Below are 20,075 nucleotides of genomic sequence, written 5' to 3'. Positions count from 1 at the left end.
GCCACAATGGGCTGATACTGGCAACACTATCCATACACTCCCTTGGGTCAGCAGCTCACCTGGCTCAGGACACCTCTTTTTAATCTCTTTTGCTTACCTGCTGATGTCCCTTCCACCCCCATCCCTGCACTGGCATGCAGTCCCAGGGGATTATCTGGAGTTTCTGGCCTAATTCAGAGCAAATGGGAACTCTTTTTACTCTGTAAAATCACCTGGAGTTTAAATTGGACTCAGGTTCTGCCCATTTTAGCCCTGGGCATCACCTAAACAGGTCAGTGTAGGAAAGGAATGGGAATGTTTCTTTTCCTTTGTGCAGACACAGCCAGAGTCAACTTGAAGGACCATAACAACAAATAAAGTGGTAGTACTTTGAGTCAGTGTTTTGTAATTCTGCATTAAACAAAAAGGGACAAAACACAGATTAGGCTGGTAGAATGAGAATTGAAATTGGCTAGAGTCTACATTTCAGAGAAAGAAACTGACAAAACTACCTGTGAGCATTCCTTGCCTAAGAAAACACTATGAAATTGATCAAGTCATCATACGTTGACAGGCAGCTTGAAGTCTCATGCACACGCACATGCACACACACACACATGCAGACATATATTTTTGAGCATTACTTTGCAATGTATAGTGGCATATTCTTTGCTTGATGGAGCTGATGTTGGAGCAACACTTCTGATGGGGGATGGAACTCTGATATCAACTTACACTGATGTCTCCCCTGTCATCACATAATTTGAAGAAAATTAGAGGAGCTGTATGAATCTCACTCTCAACTGCAAGAAAGAGCACTGTGGCAGTGCAAACCTATTTAAAAGCTTATTACTCAGAACTGTTCAAGGAAGCATGTAGCTAGGTTTAGTGTGTTCAGGATGTGGAAAATATTCATGCCCCACATATACTCTGCTTATTCCATTTTGCACCTCAAGACAGCCCAAGGGTTTTAAAATGCATCACTGTGATTTGGAGGGGGGGGGGACATTTGTGTGGAAAGATCTTCCTCTGCCAAGATGGACAGCCACTCAAATTGGATCTGGCTCTTGCCAGGCAATAGTCCCCCTGAGTTTCTCTAGTGCCATTATTTTACAGAGAGAAGCTCGTTGCCCAGGTGATACTGACTCATCCAACAATGAGTGAGCCAGAGAGACTGTGCTGGGCCATGAAGTGGTAAAGCAAGGATGGCATTTCAAAACTGTAAAATGCATTTCTGCACCACCACATGTCCTCAGAGAACTCGTGCCCAAAAGCTAATTCAGCTTTTGGAGCTCTAGCAAAATTACACTAGCAGAACCAGACTTTCCATTAAATCCACTTAAGAAGAGGACACCAGTCTGGGATAGCGATGGAGTAAGGAAGAGTAAGTCAATTATCACAGGTGATAGGAAAGGGGCGACAGGCTTGTGGAATTATGGGAGCAGCCAGCCCCACTGCAATGGGAGTGACACACAATAACTGTATGTAGGAGGGATGGTATAAACAACTCCTGCTATCTAGATTCTGAAAACGCAACTTTTTGGACTATAGTTTCTAAACGTAGGCCCGTTACAAACGGGCAGGAAAGTACGTGCTCAGCATGTACTAGGGTTAGAAAGGGGCGTCTCTTCCAGTACGGACTGGAACCCTAGTACGGACTGAGTCTGTGTGAAATGGCAGCGGCCATTCCACACGTCGCACCCCGGAAATGACACCGCAAGTGCGCGCTTCGGCACTTGCGGCGTCTCTTCTGGGGCGCAGGAAGGAGCGCGATTTTCACGGTCCTTCTTTGCAGTGTCTGGGAACCACGCCGTTTGGCTGCTGCGGTTCCCGGATGCTGCAACCGGCGGCGGCAGCAGACTGCCACTTTTCGGCAGTCTGTAACCCGCCATAGGCATTCCAATAGGGTATTCTGAAGTTGTAGCTAAACAGGTAATGTGACAGATCCTTTTACCCAGGTTGGCTGCAAACCTCCAACCTCCTAGGAATCTTGCCACACACCCTACCTTTTGTTCCCCAGATTCTTGCTGGATTGGGTTACAAGGTCTCAGGGTGACTCCTGTAAATGTGAACTCGTGTGGTTGTGTTGCTGTGCAGTTCTTTAGTTTGGTACATGTGGCCTGACTCCAGTTCAGACTTTACAGACAACCACAGACATGTTTAAAATAACAATAAGAATAGCATTATTAAACACAACACAAGAATATAGAGAACTCTCATATTCTATTCTTTGTGGTGGTGGTGGTGGTGGTGGTGGTGGTGTGCCTTCAAATCGTTTCTGACTTATGGTGACCCTAATGCAACCCTATCACAAGGTTTTCTGGGGCTGAGATTATGTGACTCACCCAAGGGCATCCAATGGTTTTTCATGACCAAGTGGGAAATCAAACCCTGGTCTCATAGCCCAATATTCAAACTACTACACCACACTGGCTCTCATTCTATTCTTTAGGCTCCTCAGTATCATAAGCAGTTCTATCTTCTTCCTCAGATCCAAAGCTCTGTCTGTGTCAGCTCAACCCCCTGCCAGTGCCAGTTTCAAACTCCATCTCAGATCCTATCCCTGTCTCAATCCACCTACACACACTTCTGCTTTTGATACCTCTTTCACAACACTTCCTGAGCAAGTCTGCTTAGTGCATCCTCCAATTATTACTTTCCTCAACTCTCTATGGACCGTCAGCTGGCTTCTCAAAAATAATTCTGCCCACTTGGATGGTTTTATGGAGGCAGCAGTGCTGTCCGCATAATGTAAGAACATCAGCCACAGAACCCTGGAAGGCATGTGGAAGCCAGAGCCAACTTTCTACTGAGATTTGCTGCCATTCTTTGTTTTCAAACAGGTAAAAGCATTAGATTTCTCCTCTGCCAGTCTGTGTCTTGAAACCACTTTTGCAAACCCAGATATTTGTGGATCCTCTGTTGTACTGTTCTGGCAGCAGCTGTACCATTAATTTCTATGAATCACTGGAGCAGGTGTGGCACATTACACTACCCTCTTCACTGGAAAGGGGTGTGATTCATTTGGCTTGATGACAGTATAACTTGGAAGGAAAAACTGGCTTGAGATGTAATCACCACATGTGGAAGAGCTGAGCTTTTGGTGTGTGTGTGTGTGATGAATATATAAGTTGGAAAACACCATTCATGCACACACACAGGTACATGCATACACATGCCACAAATTACTTTCACACTCTCATTCAGTGCACTGAGCAAATGACTGACATGGCAGCTACACTGTCTTCTCACTTTTCTGTAATTAAGGGCAGCCTGAAGTGAAAGCAGAGAGGGCCCCATCACCTTCCATAGTGCTTCAAGGAAGGCCATTGCAGCAGATATGTTTGTTCATTGAAGCTGCACATGGTGAAGTCTCTTTGTCCACACACCTTCTAAAGGTAGAGGAGCAGTCTCTTGCTTATGCTACAGACTGCTGCCCTGACCTAATTCAGCAGCAGCTAGTGCACAAACGTGCAAATAAGCAAAACCGCGAAAGGGAAACTCGTGAATGTGGAGCACCAACAGTATACCCAAGGCATGTATTTTTCAAGCTTTGGCAATGCTTCGTAGTACTTCATGGCAACCCAAAGTAGCAGTAATTTTTTTAAAAGTGAAACCAGGTTATCTTGTAGTCAACATTTAGAGAGCTTACAGAGATTGACTCCAGGCCTCATTTTACCTCTGTCCATACTCTACCCCTCCCTTGGTTTGCACAGTCCATGTGACTGGATTGGTTCTGTTCTGCCTCTCTTCTGTTTCAACATCCACACTATGTGGCATAATGACTTCTCCACAAGTTAACTTAAACTTTGCTGTGAGTTTATATTGCTGTTTGGGAAATCAACACTCATTCCCTGGTGGTACTGGAGAAAATATCTATGTAGCCATGCAGGTACTGAACACCAGGGAGGTTAGTGACATTTGAAATGTTTACATAACATAAACACTACTGTTATGTTTTTACTGTTCCATAAAGTTCAGCTCCTATATTGGGCTCAGTACAGACTGGCGCTTTGCACTAGTCTGGGGCCAAAAGTAGGGCTCAGGAGAGCAGAGCATCTGCACACTCCCAAGCTCTACCATGTGCCGTGGGCGCCATATTGGTGCACTGTCATTTACACGGGGTGCGCAATGGTGACGTCCACCGTGCGCAGTGCCCAAACGATGCAGCGCATGATCAGCATCATCATGGCATGCAGGCGCACCAATGGCGCCTGTTCTGCAGCGCAAAAACAAGTCCCTTTTCGTGGGCTTCTTTTTCTGCCACGTACCGGCCATGCCATGTGGCTGCCGTGGCCTGCTTCCGGGTAGAAAGAGGTGGCGTATTGCCACCCCTTTCTGCCCGTCTGTTGAGCCCTATGGTAAAGAATTAAACTGTTGGCATAAATCTCAACAGGATGCCAGCATGGTGTAGTGGTTTGAGTGTTGGACTAGGATAGAGGGAGACCATAGTTTGAATCCCTGCTCTGGCATGGAGATCCACTGGGTGACCTTGGGCAAGTCACACTCTCTCAACCTCAGAGGAAAACAAAGGCAAATACCCTTTCAACAAATCTTGCCAAGATGACAGGTTCACCTTAGGGTCCCTTTGAGTAGGTAATGACTTGAAGGCACACAGAAACAACAACAATAACAACAGGAATTTCAAACTCCATAACATATGTAGTGTAAAGGTTGTTTAGCACCTAAATGCCAGCAACACAATCCTCTGCTCACCGAACAGCTTCAATGGTGCATTGTTAGCAAAGACTACACTTTGTTTTGAGCAGAGCTCGAAGAAAGCATGTTTTATTTTGCCAGACTACAAGTGTCCAAATCTCCTAGCCAGTTTGGCCATTCATCATGCTGACAGGGGGATTTGGGGAGATATGGTCCAAAAACAAAACAAAAACCAGGAACTTTCCCCAACCTCTGGATTGGAGATAAAGAAAACCTCCCTTTTCCCCATAAAGTCCCACCTGCCGTGTTACTTCAGGGCTGGCTTGTTTTGGGGGAAGCAAGCAAGGTGTGTGGATAGGAGATGGAGGATGGGTTGCACAGCATTCTCCCCACATTCATTGATCATGTTACATTCCTTGACTTACTCTCATGGTGTGAGATGCAATTTTAGTTTCCAAGGTGTTAACCTTTTTAAAGGGAAACAAAAATATGCAGGTATGAAAGTTAAACTTGTTAGAGTTCAGCTTTCATCAGCAGAACAACAAAAGTGTGGGTCAGACTATTAATTTAAATCTGCCTTCCTAAATAATAAAGACTTACTCTGAAAAATAACAAACATACAGTTTGTAGTTTAAAAACAAATAATGACTTAAATAAATACATAACAAACTAAATCCTATCCTAACTGGTGTTAATATATCAAGAAGAAACAGACTGTTAACCTCACTCAGAGGAGACTGTTTAGAATCTTGAGAGAGAGCCTGTTAAACAGCCTCCAAAATTTAGTGACAGGAGTCACATGTATAGATAGAATGAGATAGACAGAGGGAAATCCCTGTCTTTCTAAGGAGGGAAAGGAGAATGCAATACACTACATTTCTAACAATCCCCTTCTCATTCTCTTGGACCAACATCAAGGATGTTCATCCCTTCATCTCACGTAGTCTTTGGAATTGATCTTTTGGCAGAGGTTTAGTGAGGATGTCTGCAATTATCACCTCAGTGTTGCAATATTCCAGTTGAACAAGTCCATTCTGACATATTTCTTACTTTATGAAAAACAATGTCAATGTTCTTCTTGAGTGGTTTTTCACTCAGGGAGATCTTGATGCAGCAAATTGTTGGTTTGGGTTCTGTAATCCTAAAGTCCAGTAGTAAATTGTACAGCCATTTGATTTCATCACATGCTGATTTTGCTGAAACACACTCTGCACCTGTAGAAGAATCTGGTAAGAAGGTTGCTTCTTACTTGTCCAACTTACAGGTCCTCCACCATAGAAGATTAGATTTCCGGTGGTTGATTTTCTGTCTGCCAGCTCTGCTGCTCAGTCTGCATTCATGTAGGCGATCAGATGTGGTTGGTGACATGCTGGCAGCATTAGTTTGTCATCAGCTGTTCCTTTTAAATATCTGGCAACTCTCTTCACTGCAATGGAATGTCTTTCTGTAGAAGAGTTGACCATTTTGCATAAGATGTTAATAGCATTTGCCATGTCAGGTCTGGTGAAGTTGGCAATGCATAGGAGTTTACAATTGCAGTCCTATACTTACCTTCATTCTTAATGTTCTTTACAAATCCTACTTCCATTGGAGTTGGCATAGCATTTGCATCTTTCAGACCAAGACAGTCCAGAAGATCCCAGTATCTTTTGTTTCTGATTCAGGAAGAAACTTCCATCACTGCCTCTTTGTATTTGCACTCCAAGATAGTGTGAGATATCTCCCAAATTCTTGATATTAATCTCTTTTTTGAGATTCTGAATTATCTCTTCACTATTTACTTTGTCTGCAGTGCGTAGGATCAAATCATCCACATAACTTGTGATGTAAGTCCACTTATTATTCCTGAATTTCTTGTATACACATTTGTCAACAGTGTCTCGAGTGAACCCCTCTTTCATAAGAAGCTGGTTCAGTTTCTCATTCCATGCTCTGGTTGCTTGCTTTAAACCATAAGTGCTCTTTTGTAATTTGCATACAAGATGTCCCTTACAAGATATTTGAAATCCTGGAGATTGTTCCATATAAAGTTGTTCAGTGAGAGCACTATAAAGAAAAGCTGTACGAATATCTAGATGTTGAATATCCGTTTTCTTGTAAGCTGTGACAGCCAGGAGAGTTCTGATGGTTGTATAAGTGACTACTCCAGCAAAAGTTTCATTGTAGTCCTCACAATACATTTGAGTATAGGCTTTAGCAACAAGTCTTGCTTTGTATCTTTGAATCTCCCCTTCTGCATCTAGCTTTGTTGGGAACAAGCCAAATATATGGAAAGATGGAGATTTATTGTGAATTTGTGAAAATATTTTCAGTCCCTTGGACAAGTTTAGCTTCTTCTATGCCAGGAGAGTATCCTCAGTGGAATCTTACTGATACCAAAACATTAAGGGTATAGTGGGCCCTTGGTATCATCTGGTGCTTGGTTCCAGGACCCTCCCATGGATACCAAAATCCATGGATGCTTAAGTACCATTATATAATTGGTTAGTATTAGTGCATAATAGTTTCTCCCACAATCTAGATCTATTAACTGAATCAAAGGCGGACTTAAAATCTATAAATGCCGCATATAATGGTTGACCATAATGGAGGTATTTTTCAACAAGATATTGCAATATCATTGCATGGTCAATAGTGGATCGTCCAGGCCTAAAGCCTGTCTGTTCAGCCAACAAAATATCTTCGGACTCGAGCCAATCTATAAACTTATTTATTTAAAAGGTGTTTTGTGTACAATTTACTCACCAAACTCAAGAGACTAATCGGTCGAAAATTAGAGGGATCGGATCTATTGCCTTTTTTATATATCGGGATTATGATGGCCAAGCCCCAGTCTTTTGGAATGGAAGCAGATCTATCAATGGCTGTAAATAATTTAGAGAGGACCGGAACCCACCAATCAAGATTATTTTTAAGTACTTCACCAGTTATAAGGTCTGCACCTGGGGCGCGAGCTGGTTTGAGTTGAGTGATAAGACTCTTTATCTCTGAGTGCGAAACTGGAGGCCAAAGGGGAAGAGAAGAAACTTCTATCATAAGATCAGCTGCTAATGAGTTTGGAGTATTTTCAACAGAATCATAAAGACTGAGAAAGTGACTTTCCCATATGTGGGCTGGGATCTGGGCTGTATAATTGTGTGAGTTCTTATTAAATGAAGGAGCAACCTCTTTCCAAAATAAGGTGGGGTTATTTGCACTAGCTGACATAATTAGTTTGTTCCAAGAGTCTATCATGGCACCCTTTTTCTTTTCTCTGACTAAAAGCTTGTATCTTTTCTTCTGTTCCAAAAGTTCAGATACAGAAAATTGTGTTGGATTTAATTTATGTTGTTTGAAAAGATATTTAAGGTATGCCCATAATTCTTTGCATTCTAAGTCAAACCAATTCTGATGGCGTATTGGTTTATTTCTAGCAGAATTACTTTTGGTAACTGTTAATAGTGGTTGAAGAGAACTAATTAAAGTATTATAATTAGACAGTATTTCAGAGTCCAAGTTAGCATCTGCTATTGTGAAAGAAAGCCGCTTGATTGATTCACTAGAAAGAAACTTAGTGAGGGTATCAGACAGTTGAGGGGACCATTTAACTCGGGTTAAACTGATATCGTTAGTGAAAATTGAGATCTTATCAAGAGGCAGGGTAATATTGTCATAGAATTTTAAGCACAGGAGGGCTGGAAAATGGTCGCTGTAAAAATGGCAAAATCAAGGCTTGCTTTTGGATTTTATACACACACACACACACAATCTGTGGGTAGCTGAATCCATGGATGCAGAACCAGTGGATACAGAGGGCCAATTGTACCAAATGTAAAGCCTAATTATAAAGATAATCAAGCTATTCCTGGGGAGAACCAGGTTGAAATCCCTCCAGTCTGTCCCCTCCAGTCTTGATCTTCACCAAGTGTATATGCATTACTGTCTCTTAACTGTGATCAATCTCACAGAACTGTTGTGAATATAAAGGGTGAGAGGAAACAATGTACACCAGGAGGATTTGCAATATTTTTGCCAATGTGCCAGGCAGGGACTGGTATCATTATTTGTGCCCATTGGCTACATCCCCTTTGTTCTTTCCTAGGAACTCTTTAAGGAGCACCAGCTTATAGTTCAAAGACCACCACTTTGAGTAGCATTGATGCAAACTATCCTGGGTTCCTTGGAAGAAGGCTGGGGTATAAATGAAATAAAGATGAACAAACTTGAAACCAAATTCATTGGTGACAGATCAAGACAGAACAGAAGCAAACTTTGTCCAGAAAGGGCAAAGGAATTCTGGAGATCCGTATGCCAGCTCTTCCCACTGTAGTTTTCTTTGCTGAAATTAAGGTGGCTTTCATGTCAGTGCAATAGAGAGGAATGATAGCAAAACTGGGGGGAAACAAAGCCCTCTGAAGATTGTTGAATTTCAGCTCCCATTACTCTTCCCCTTTGGCTACTCTGTGTAGGGCTGATAGAAGCTGTATTCCAATGGCGCCTGGGGGGATGTCTTCCCAGTCATGAACTAAAGTCCCTGGTGCTTCCCTCTTCCATCTGGGAATGAATTAAATCTCAAGTATGCCATGTTGTGGTAGGAAGAGGAGGATGAGGTGGTGGTGGTAGTGGAGGCAGTCTGGCTTAAGTATCTTGATCTGCAATATAGCAACAGTCTGGATCTTTTCCCAATACCAGAGTTGAGTGGCATGATGGTCTTCATGCCACCTCTACCGCAAATGTGTTTGCTGCAAATATCCACCCTCTGATGGAATTATACCACTCTAAGAGAAATGTTTTCCTAAGAGATTTTATAGCCTTATTAACATTCCTGGTAAGTAAGCTATGGGAACCAGGAAGGCAGCCAGAAGGGTGGAAGACAGAGCATGCAGTGTTGTGCTACAAAACAGGAATGTGCACTACGTTTCACTTCTAGGCTTGATGGTTTGCTTTGGCTGAGGCGAGCTTTCTGAAAGAAATGATGTCGCCTGTCTGCCTTAAACTACTACTGCTATATTTAGCATTTATATTTATTGCCAGTAGGCTAGAGATTTACATGCCATGTTTGAGCACTGCAATCTCAAACCAGAAAGCATTTCCTTTGCCACTGGAATTGGACTTTGTTAGGACATGCAGTCTAAGGTATTAAGCTGATAATAAATTATGTGCCATGTTTTCTTTGTCTGAAACAGTGATATGAAACAGTCTGGCACGGGGCAACTGCTCCATGAGTTGTGCTAGATGTTATGCAGAACACAGGACTGATGTGATGGCTTATGGCCATTTTGGCTCTTCATGAAAGAGAGGGAGAGGTGGAAAGTAACAACCCCTGCTTTGCCACTGTGCAAACACTCTACAAGGAGCTGTGCCAAACAAGGCCTTCTGTCCTTTGCTCAGTTGACACTTTATTATTTTACAAGTGCATATTTAAAACGCCTTAGGTTTACACACAGTTAAAAGACGTTACATGTGGTGGCATTTCTCACCTAAGGAGAGTAACTGGAGTGTGATAAATCAGAATATTTTCCTGAGCAGAGTCTGGAAAAATTGGTTTTGGGGCAAATCTGGATGTCACAGTCCCAAAATACTATTTATTTATTTATTTATTTATTTATTTATTTATTTGCTGCCTTTCTCCCAAATTGGACCCAAGGCGTCTCACAAAATGTGCTTAAAAACAACAGCAATAAAACTGTACAGTTTTAAAATACAATTAAAACACCACATTAAACACCAAGTTAAAAATGTAAAATCCTTTAAAACAAATTTATTAATGTATTGATTATATATTTATCTAAAATATAACATTTTTAAGCTCTCCTCATGAGGTGCCCATGACATTTGTTGGGAATCAGGAAAGCCAACCTCAGCTAGCCTCAAGTTTGATGAAACATTATCCCACCGACAGTGTGGGAAGAAAGGTTGACTGATGTGCCAGTCATATTTTGCATATGGATTCCAGGATTGGAGCCATTATGTCTTTTTCTTCAGATGGCAAAGTATCTTGGGTCAGCCCTGCTGGTCAGGTGGCCTCAAAAGGTCTTGTCAAAGGTTTGCTCTATAGTAATGTGTGCTGTCTTATGAATTCAACCGGCTTCATCTTATCCACTTTAAAGTTGAACAGCTCTGTGAAGCTGCTGAGAGAGACTGGCTGAAGATTTAGGAAGAAGTGTCATCAATAAATTTATGTCTTTGGCATCTGTTTTTAAAAATTGTGCCTCGTAACATCTTGTTTGGCCTGGTACAGGAGTAGCAGTCTTGGTCCTTTTAACCAGTACCTAACATCTGTAGTTACATGTATGGAGGCTAAGAGACCGAAAGTGAATCCAAAGAAGGCGGAAGAGAAGAATAGACACATCATTTTTTGTGTTTTGAGGTGTTTTTTTTTTTGGGGGGGGGGGCTATGTGGCCATGCTCTAGAAAAGTTTCTTCCAGCCACAGATACTGGCAAAACACCAGAAAGAAACTTTTCTGGAACATGGCCACATAGCCCAAAAAACCCACAAAAAACTATGGATGCCAGCCATGAAACCCTTCAACTTTACAATATTTAGACACCTCTGCTGTCACCATGTGGGTTGAGACAGCTGATTATCAATGCCATTTGACTACCATTCATTATTCTTGAATAAATAATTCAAGAGCTCTTAAATGCTGGCTATTCCCCTGGATGTACAAGAGCCAGCAGGGTTCAGGAACACATTTTCCCGTCTTCACCTTATTCATCAGGAATTAACATGAACACTGGAATTTTGCATGTTTTTGTTAAAAGATTTGACAACTTTAACCTTTTTGCTTGGAATTGCCCTTGAAGCTTGTTAAGACTTTTCAAGACAAGCTGTCACAAAATGCAACAGGCATTCCTCTAATGAGTAGAGGTTATTGACTTTCAATTTGGTTCTGGTCACAATTCAAGGTGATATTTTTAGAACCCTAAAGAGCTAGTTGTTGGACTGAACAGAAAGAATTTTCACTGATGTTTCCTCATTATCTTAGAGAGAAGTGACAAGAGGAATGCCACAAGATCTGGCCTGGCTTGAGCCTTGTACAGCTCAACATCTTTATAAATTGATGGTATGAAGGAACAGTGGGGATGCCCATCAAGTTTGAGAATGACAACAAATATAGGGTGATGGGAGCTAATATTGTACTGCAGGAGGCAGATTCAGATTCAAGATGGCCTTAGCACATCGTAGACCTGGGTTAAATCTATCAAAATTAACTTCTGCAAGGATAAATATAAGGACTGTGAGGCAGGAAAAAGCTGTACAGAGGTAAGTTGCATGACACCTGGCTGACAACTGTAAACATAAAAAGGAACTAGTAGACTAGAAACTAAACACAAGTTTAGTTTTGCCACTGTAATGCAGTGGCAAAAAAAAAAAAAAAAAAGAGAGAGAGAGAGAGAGAAAGGAAAAGGTATTCTAGGTTGCATCAAGAGAATTATAGTGTTCAGACTATCTGAAAGACCTACCGTATATACTCGACTGTAAGTCGACTTCATATATAAGTCGAGGGCAGGTTTTGGGGACAAAATTAGGGATTTTGATATGACCTGTGAATAAGTCAAAGGTAAAACCTGGGGGAAAGTAATGAAGGATGTAAAGGATGGAGCAAAGGAAAACAATGCCTAAGAACTTACAAAATTACAGCAGGCATAACTATACTACAGGCTGGATGGATGACAGAGTAGAAGCGGGTCAGTACTTCCAGGGCAGATTAAGCTCTTGCCTTTTACCAGGAGATGGATGGATATACATATATGAGTTAAAAGTCCTTTTGGAGGACTATGGAGAGGCGATACGAGCAGCTAAGAACTCGTTCTATGGTGCTCGTGTCGCGTCCGCGGAGTCGCGTCCAGCAGAGTTGTTCAGGGTAGTCAGGGAGCTAACTCAGCTCCCTCCTGCCCCGAACCAGATCCTTGAACCTTCTAAGGCCTGCTGTGACCAATTTAACAACTTCTTCGCGGATAAAATCTCTCGGATAAGCGAAGGTCTTAATGCCGGCATTAGGGCAGAACCTAGGGTAGAGGTATCCAGAGCCTCCGTGGACTCCATTGAACTGGATCAGTTTGAGTTGGTTAGTACCGATGATGTGGACAAGATCCTTAGAAGCGTTCGGAAGACAACCTGCTCTCTCGATCCCTGTCCCTCATGGCTAGCGGCTTAGGGGGGACCGGTGGTAACTTCATTGTTACACCGGATTATAAATACATCTCTGAGGGACGGGCAATTTCCATCCAGCTTAAAATTGGCCATTGTAAAACCGCTGTTAAAAAAGCCCTCCCTCGACCCCCTGATGCATAATAATTATCGGCCAGTTTCGCTACTGCCATTTTTGGGGAAGGTGATCGAGAGGGCGGTTGCAATCCAGCTTCAATCGATCTTGGGCGAAACGGATTATCTGGACCCATTTCAAACTGGCTTTCGGGCGGGTTACGGGGTTGAGACGGCCATGGTCGCCTTGGTTGATGATCTCCGTCTGGGCATCGACAGGGGAAGCGTGTCCCTGCTGGTGCTCTTGGACATCTCAGCGGCTTTCGATACCATAGACCATGGTATCCTTCTGGAGCGCCTGGCAGAGGTGGGAATCGGGGGCACTGCGCTCCAGTGGTTCCGGTCCTACCTCTCTGGGAGGTTCCAGATGGTGCAGCTGGGAGACGTGTGCTCCAATAAGAGGGCCCTTATATCTGGGGTCCCTCAAGGAGCCATTTTGTCTCCCATGCTTTTCAACATTTACATGAAACTGCTGGGAGAGATCATCCGGAGACATGGGGCGCGGGGTTATCAGTACGCTGATGACACCCAAATAGTCTTCTCTATGTCTCCGACTGATGCAGTGACTGAGGATGGCATCTCTCCTCTCGTGGCCTGTCTGGAGTCGGTAATGGGCTGAATGAGGGAAAACCGACTCAGTCTGAATCCAGAGAAAACGGAGGTACTCGTGATAGGTTCTCCTGGCCCGGGGATGGCGGTGGTTCCACCTGTCCTGAACGGGATCACACTTCCCATGAAGGACTCGGTACGCAGTCTGGGGGTGCTCCTTGACTCGTCGCTCCACCTTACATCTCAGGTGGATGCGACGGTCAGGAGCACCTGTTATCAGCTTCGGCTGATTCGCCAGCTGCGTCCCTACCTGGGCCAGAGGGACCTTGAAACGGTAGTACATGCTCTGGTAACCTCTCGATTGGATTTCTGCAATGCGCTCTACATGGGGCAACCCTTGTACCAAACCCAGAAGCTGCAACTGGTACAGAATATGGCAACCAGACTGGTCACTGGCATACCCAGGGCCAGTCATATAACACCAGTGCTTAAAGATCTGCACTGGCTGCCTATTCGTTTCCGGGCACAATACAAGGTGTTGGTTATAACCTATAAAGCCCTAAATGGCTTGGGCCCAGGATACCTAGAGGACCGCCTCTCCTCATATAATCCGCCCCGCACACTCAGAACATCCGGGCAGCAGCTATTGAGGGTCCCAGGGGCAAGACTGGCCTCCACATCTAGGAGGACCTTCACCACCTTGGCCCCGACCCTCTGGAATTCGCTGCCCGGAGAGCTCCGTTCGGCCACCTCCCTGGCCCAGTTCAAGAAGGAATTAAAGACCTTCTTGTTCAGAATAGCATTCCCGGACACAGGCTCCAGTTAGTCTTCCCCCCTCTGACAGCAGTGGCAAGCTGGCCAGAATTGGTTTTTAATGTGATTTTAATTGTAAATGTTTTATGGTATGTGCTATGTATTATGTTTTCTATAGTGTTGTACACCACCCTGATTGCAAGAAGGGCGGTATAAAAATAAAACTTTTATTATTATTATTTATTTTATTATTATTAAAATGCAGTACTTACATTGACCCATGGACAAGTCGACTCAGATTTTTTGGGTCAATTTTAAACCTAAATTTCTATACTTATACATGAGTATATACAGTATTTTACCATATAAATCTGCAGTGGTCCTAAGATAGGATGCATCTACACTGTAGAAATAATGCAGTTTGACTCCACTTTAAGTCTGTAGCTTATCCTGGGATTTGTAGTTTTACAAGGTCTTTAGTCTTCTCTGCCAAAGAAGGCTGGTTCCTTGCAAAACTACAAATCCCAAGAATCTGTATGATGGAGCCATGGCATTTCAAGTGATGTCAAACCACATTATTTATGCAGTCTAGATGCACCCATAAACAGGGGAAGGCTTTCTCTTGGTCCTAACACCATCGCAGGCTTGCTTGGTGAGGACATGAGAAAGAGTCTTTTCAGTGGCTGCTCCTAGTCTCTAGAACGCTCCTGGCCCTCTTTTATTTTTAAATAAGTTTTTAATACATAATTACACCCAGGGAAGCTTCTAATGGGCTGTTTGCTTTGGTATGTTTTAATGGTTTTATGTTTTTAACTTGTTATATTAATGTTATGTTTTTAATTGTTTGCAGTTATGCTGTTTTGTTGTTGCTGCTGTTGTTTTTGTTGTTGTTTTTAAGCATCTTATGTGAGCTGCCTTGGGTCCAATTGGGGGTAAAGGTGGCATTTAAAACAAAGAAACAAACTATAGTGTCCAGATCAAGAGATGTAATGGTACCACTTTCCCCCCTTTACTCAGACTTAATCTGAAGCCCTGTATTCAGCTCTGGACAGCAGAATATAAGAAAGATATGGAGAAGCTGGGACACATCTAGAGGAGTATGACCACTAAAATAGTAAGAGGAGTCAGTTATGTTAAACCTGAAGAAGGCTGAGAGATGATATGATAGCTTTCTTTAAATATGTACATTTCTTTAAAGTCTGTCGTATGGAAAGTTCTCCAAAGGATAGGAGCTAAACCAATGGATTTAAATTACAAGATTTGAACTAAACATAAGGAAGAACTTCCTGATGGTAGATGCTATTTGATGGTTTAACAGATTACCCTGGAAATGGTGGATTTTTGTTTACTGGAAGTTTTTAAGCAGGGTAGATCATCATCTGACAGGGGGGTAGTACTAGATGGATTTTAGGGTACTTTCCAACTCTGTACAGTTCTATGATTCTGTGAGTCTAGTATACTATGATAATTGCCCATAAGAGCTTCATTGTGAATATTAAAAGAATTCATTATTACAGAAGGAAAAGAATGGATCATTTAATATTTTTTGAAATATTGTTAATATAAAATATGTTTGTTTGGTTATAACATCATATTGGAATTCCTTGCAGCCCCTTGGAGATCTATAGATGCTTGTCTTTAATAGATTCTTGAAAAATGACCTGGATGTATTTCTTTTAGATGGTGCTTGATGTACCACATATTTTTTTTCAAATAGAGGAAATTGATATTTGAATGGAACATTACCTATTTTTAATGCAGAGATTTGTTATTTTCATGTATTCAACATTTATATGGATCACAGTGGTATCCTTTTAAAAAAAACACCAGTGTGTTTTAATGCTTTAGGGCTGCAGATGTTCCTTTAGCTTTAGCTTTTATCAATGTAAAGTGGTGGAGCAATACTCAGACAAATAAATACTCCCAACCTCTTTGCTTAATTAAAACATTTGTATGTTTTTAATCTTATATCAGTTCAAGCAGGGTCACATGCCCCACTCTCATACATCACTCTGTGAGGACCATGCCATGCATCACACAACAGAATACCAGAGTTTGCCAGTTTGCCACCATATATATTCATTTATGGGAGTGAATCCATTTCAATTTCTCTGATAACCCTGAAAAGATGTGAAACACATATTTTCAACCACCTGTTTGTCAAATTATCGCTTTAGATTTTAGTTGTATCCTGCAGCAAAAAGTAGCCATTTTTTGATTGTTTGACTCATCTACCCAGCAGATTGCAAGACCATGGCCAGCTTTGGCCTACATTTGTTCACTTCCTCTGGCAAAAGAGGATAAAGAATAGGAGTTGAGGGTGGGCTGGGGAGAGGTGGCAGAGCATTGGACCCAAACCTCTGAAGAGCAGGAGAGGCAGCGAGGGAGGAGCAAGAAGGAGTCAGTGGGCTCAGGAATTCAGCTCTGCTAAGGGTTTGAGAGACAGCATAGTGTAGTCGTGTAAGTGCCATGGAAACCCATTGAGAGACCTTGGGCATGCCACACATTCTCAACCCCAAAAAATGCAGAAATAGCTTCTCCTTATGGCCGCCATAAGTTGGGAAAGGCACACAACAACAGCAAAAGAGTTTGTTTGCCTTGAATCATTATTCCCTAGCTACACTGGCTGCCAACAATGTGGTAAAGCCTTCTTGGGCTGGAACTATTCTCTCTGAAATGCCCATGTAAGGTCCTCTGGACACTTAAGACCTCCTTCCACCTCCACCCCATGACAATGTACATATAAATATGGTGGAGAGTGCATGCGTGCAGTGTATAGCAATTCAGATTAGGGAGCAAAGATACCAATGGCTAAAGGAACAAACCAAGGCTTCATTGTGAGAACTCCATTAAATGTGGGAAAGCACTCTCAGGGTGCTAAGCTAACACAAAACTAAACTAGTTTCATAGAATCATAGAGTTTTAAGAATGTATTTTATAGGAGGGAACTGACAAAACCACCTCTGAGTAGGCCTTGCCTAAGAAAACCTTATGAAATTTATGGGGTCACCATAAGTTAATAGGCAACTTGAAGACACAAACACAGACAAGAATAAAGAGGAGTGAAGAGAAGAGGTGGAAAGATTTCTAAGGGCCTGAACAGACAGGCCAAAATAAAGCTGCTTTGGGTTACTTTAGAGGCACGCTGTTTAAATGAAACACTAATCTTAAGAGACCAGAAGCTGCGCCAAAGCTGTGCTCCAGTCCTTAGGACTGGAGCATGGCTTTGGCGCAGCTTCCAGCCTCTTAGGATGCATGCACCATTTAAACAGCATACCTCCAAAGTGACCCAAAGCAGCTTTATTTTGGCCTGTCTGTTCCGGCTCTAAGAGTATCAGTTTACATTTCAAAGAGGTTAGGATAAGCGTATAAGAGATTAGGAGACATTGGGTCATTGTAAACTATTTAATCCTTCTGTAGCTGCTCTTTCAAATACATCTTTAACTCTTTATGTGCTGTTATTTGCATTTCCATCCAGTCCCTGAAAAACACAATATATGAAGAAGCCCTGATTCCCAGGTATTTTCAGTATAGAGTACATAGATGCCTAGCTATGTCACCACTGACTCTGTCCTGACACAGAATGAAACTAGGATACATAGCATCCTCAAATCTAATTGACTCCTTTCAGACAATTACTGAACACTTTGGCCTAGTCCAGGAAATCACTTAAGCTCATAATTAGCCTTGAGCAATGAGGCAACACAGTAACTTGCACTACTTTATGAGATTAAGTGCGTGTCAAATGGCCTCTGGGTGTCAGAACCTCAGATTAAACTTGCACCCTAAACACATTACACGGAAGAGGACTCCCACTGACTTAGTCCAAATTGGCTTCCATAGAGTTTATGATCAGGGTGTCAGTAGTGGCTTGCAGTTAAAAGAAGACACAAAGAGAATAAATAAGAGATGAGATTTTTTTAAAAAAAATTTGTTTCTGTCAGGAAATGAGAATTAAGACACACCTAGAACACCATAGGCTAGCAGTGTCCATGTTCACTTGTTAATAGTCAGATGGAAATTGCCCTATTTACATCTGACATTAAATATTTTGCTCTACATATGTAATCATTTGAAGAGCATATTCACTAACTGTCCCAGACTTGCAGACATCAGTCCCAATTAATAATCTGTCATCCCAGTTTTTCAGCTGCATTAAAATATCTCCATTTCTCTTTTCTTCTCCCACTTTTTCAGTTGTCCTCAGCTTACTTCAGTTACTATAAATGGAGTTCAAAGTGGAATAGTAGTAGGCACTCAATTCTACAGGGGGGACAGGGAGGAGAGGCAGAACTGCACCCTTCCCAATAGGATCAGGCAAAAACAAACTGCAGCAGCCTCTCCTGTTCTTCATCATTAATATGTTTTGCTGTCTTGACCACACTCAAATGTTCCTTGGCGATATATGCCCCAGTTTTCATCTGTCAAATGTTTGGAAGGGGTGAATTACCTTTAAATTCATACCCTGTGTTTTGGCTAGCAACCTAGATCTTTGTTGTGTGCCAACATTAATTTGTGTGTAGAGGTGGTGGGACTTCTACTCCCCACCACATACAGCACAAGAAAGACAGACAGTTGGAAAGACACTCCTGGAGGCAGCATAAGATGACACTTGAATTTCAAAAGCCATTTCTGTTGCAGTACAGGTAACCCATTGTTTCAAAAGGAAGGTTTGGGTCTCCTTTTCCCCAGAGTGTCAGGCCTGAGTTGGGGTGGCCCTGCATAGTTAAATGAGGCCCAGTACTTGTGAATGTGTTGTGCCTAGTCAACATAAATGGCTCTGCATTGTCTACCAGGAAATTAAATATGCACACAAACAGGGAACGTGTAGTCTGTTGAGACCAATGGCGAGTCCACAGCCCCACTATGGAAGGGGAGGTTTCGCTGCCTCTTCATCCCACATCAATGGCTTATGGGGGCCTGTGGGTTATAGTTTCTTCTCTAAGGGTCTGTGTCTTAGAAAAATAACTCATTCTCTCTTCTTACCCTTTTAATTCCTTGGTATTCTGTGTGCTGTACAAGTCCTGCATAGAAGTGCCTGTCCAGCATTTTTTCAAGTAACAGCTTACAAGCAGCAGTAGGCTAGCCTTGGGGGAAGCTGCATATGGTTACTGTGAAGGAGAAGAGATTTGGTCAATTGCTTACCACTTTACTTGCATTTTTTTTAAAGGGATAGGCAATAACATAGTGATCATCTTGCGAGAAGGATGCATCTGGTATTATCTACACACTGGACAGTGTGCTGCAGAAGTGAGACTTGTGAAAAAAATTGAACAAATGCTAGTGGTGCATGTTTCTTTTAAACGCACACACAACCCTGCTATATTAATAAATGGCCCTAAGAGTACAGTTGGATAGCAAGCTATCCCAGTGTCCTCTTTAATACTTCACATTAATAGCTCATTATATAGAGAGTTTGCAGCCTGGCTCCTTTTCTCAGGGCAAGGGGAAGAATCTCAGGCTGAGAGCACTGTACTCTTTGTGTGTACAGCTATCTATGTAATCTCTAGTGGAACTGTCCCCTTTTCCTCTTGAAGGCTGTTTCAGAACACCTGCTGTACACTGTCTCCTGGCCACCACCTTGCCTCCCTCTCAAAGTTTCCCAGAGTTCTGCGGGCACAAGAACTCAACAGGAATGAGGAGCTGTGCTGGGAAATTCTGAGATACCTCAGGATCCATTGAATATGGTACTAGAGGATTTCTCCTTTGTGGCTTTTCCTATCTTATTTTAACATGCTAGGTTCTGTTGCCACCATTGAATCCATGCCTGTAGCTGTGTTGTAAATGGTTTTTTTCCTTACTCCTAGCTGAAATAATCATATTCCTTTTCCTCACTCCCTAACACTTTTTCTTCCCAACCCATGACTGGCATATTTTGCATTCTCA

This window comes from Sceloporus occidentalis, unplaced genomic scaffold (assembly GCF_023333645.1).
Source record: "Sceloporus occidentalis isolate IW3139 unplaced genomic scaffold, rSceOcc1.0.p SCAF_1, whole genome shotgun sequence".
NCBI lineage: Eukaryota > Metazoa > Chordata > Lepidosauria > Squamata > Phrynosomatidae > Sceloporus > Sceloporus occidentalis.
The sequence above is the reverse complement of the archived record's forward strand: the minus strand, read 5'-3'. Positions refer to the sequence as shown.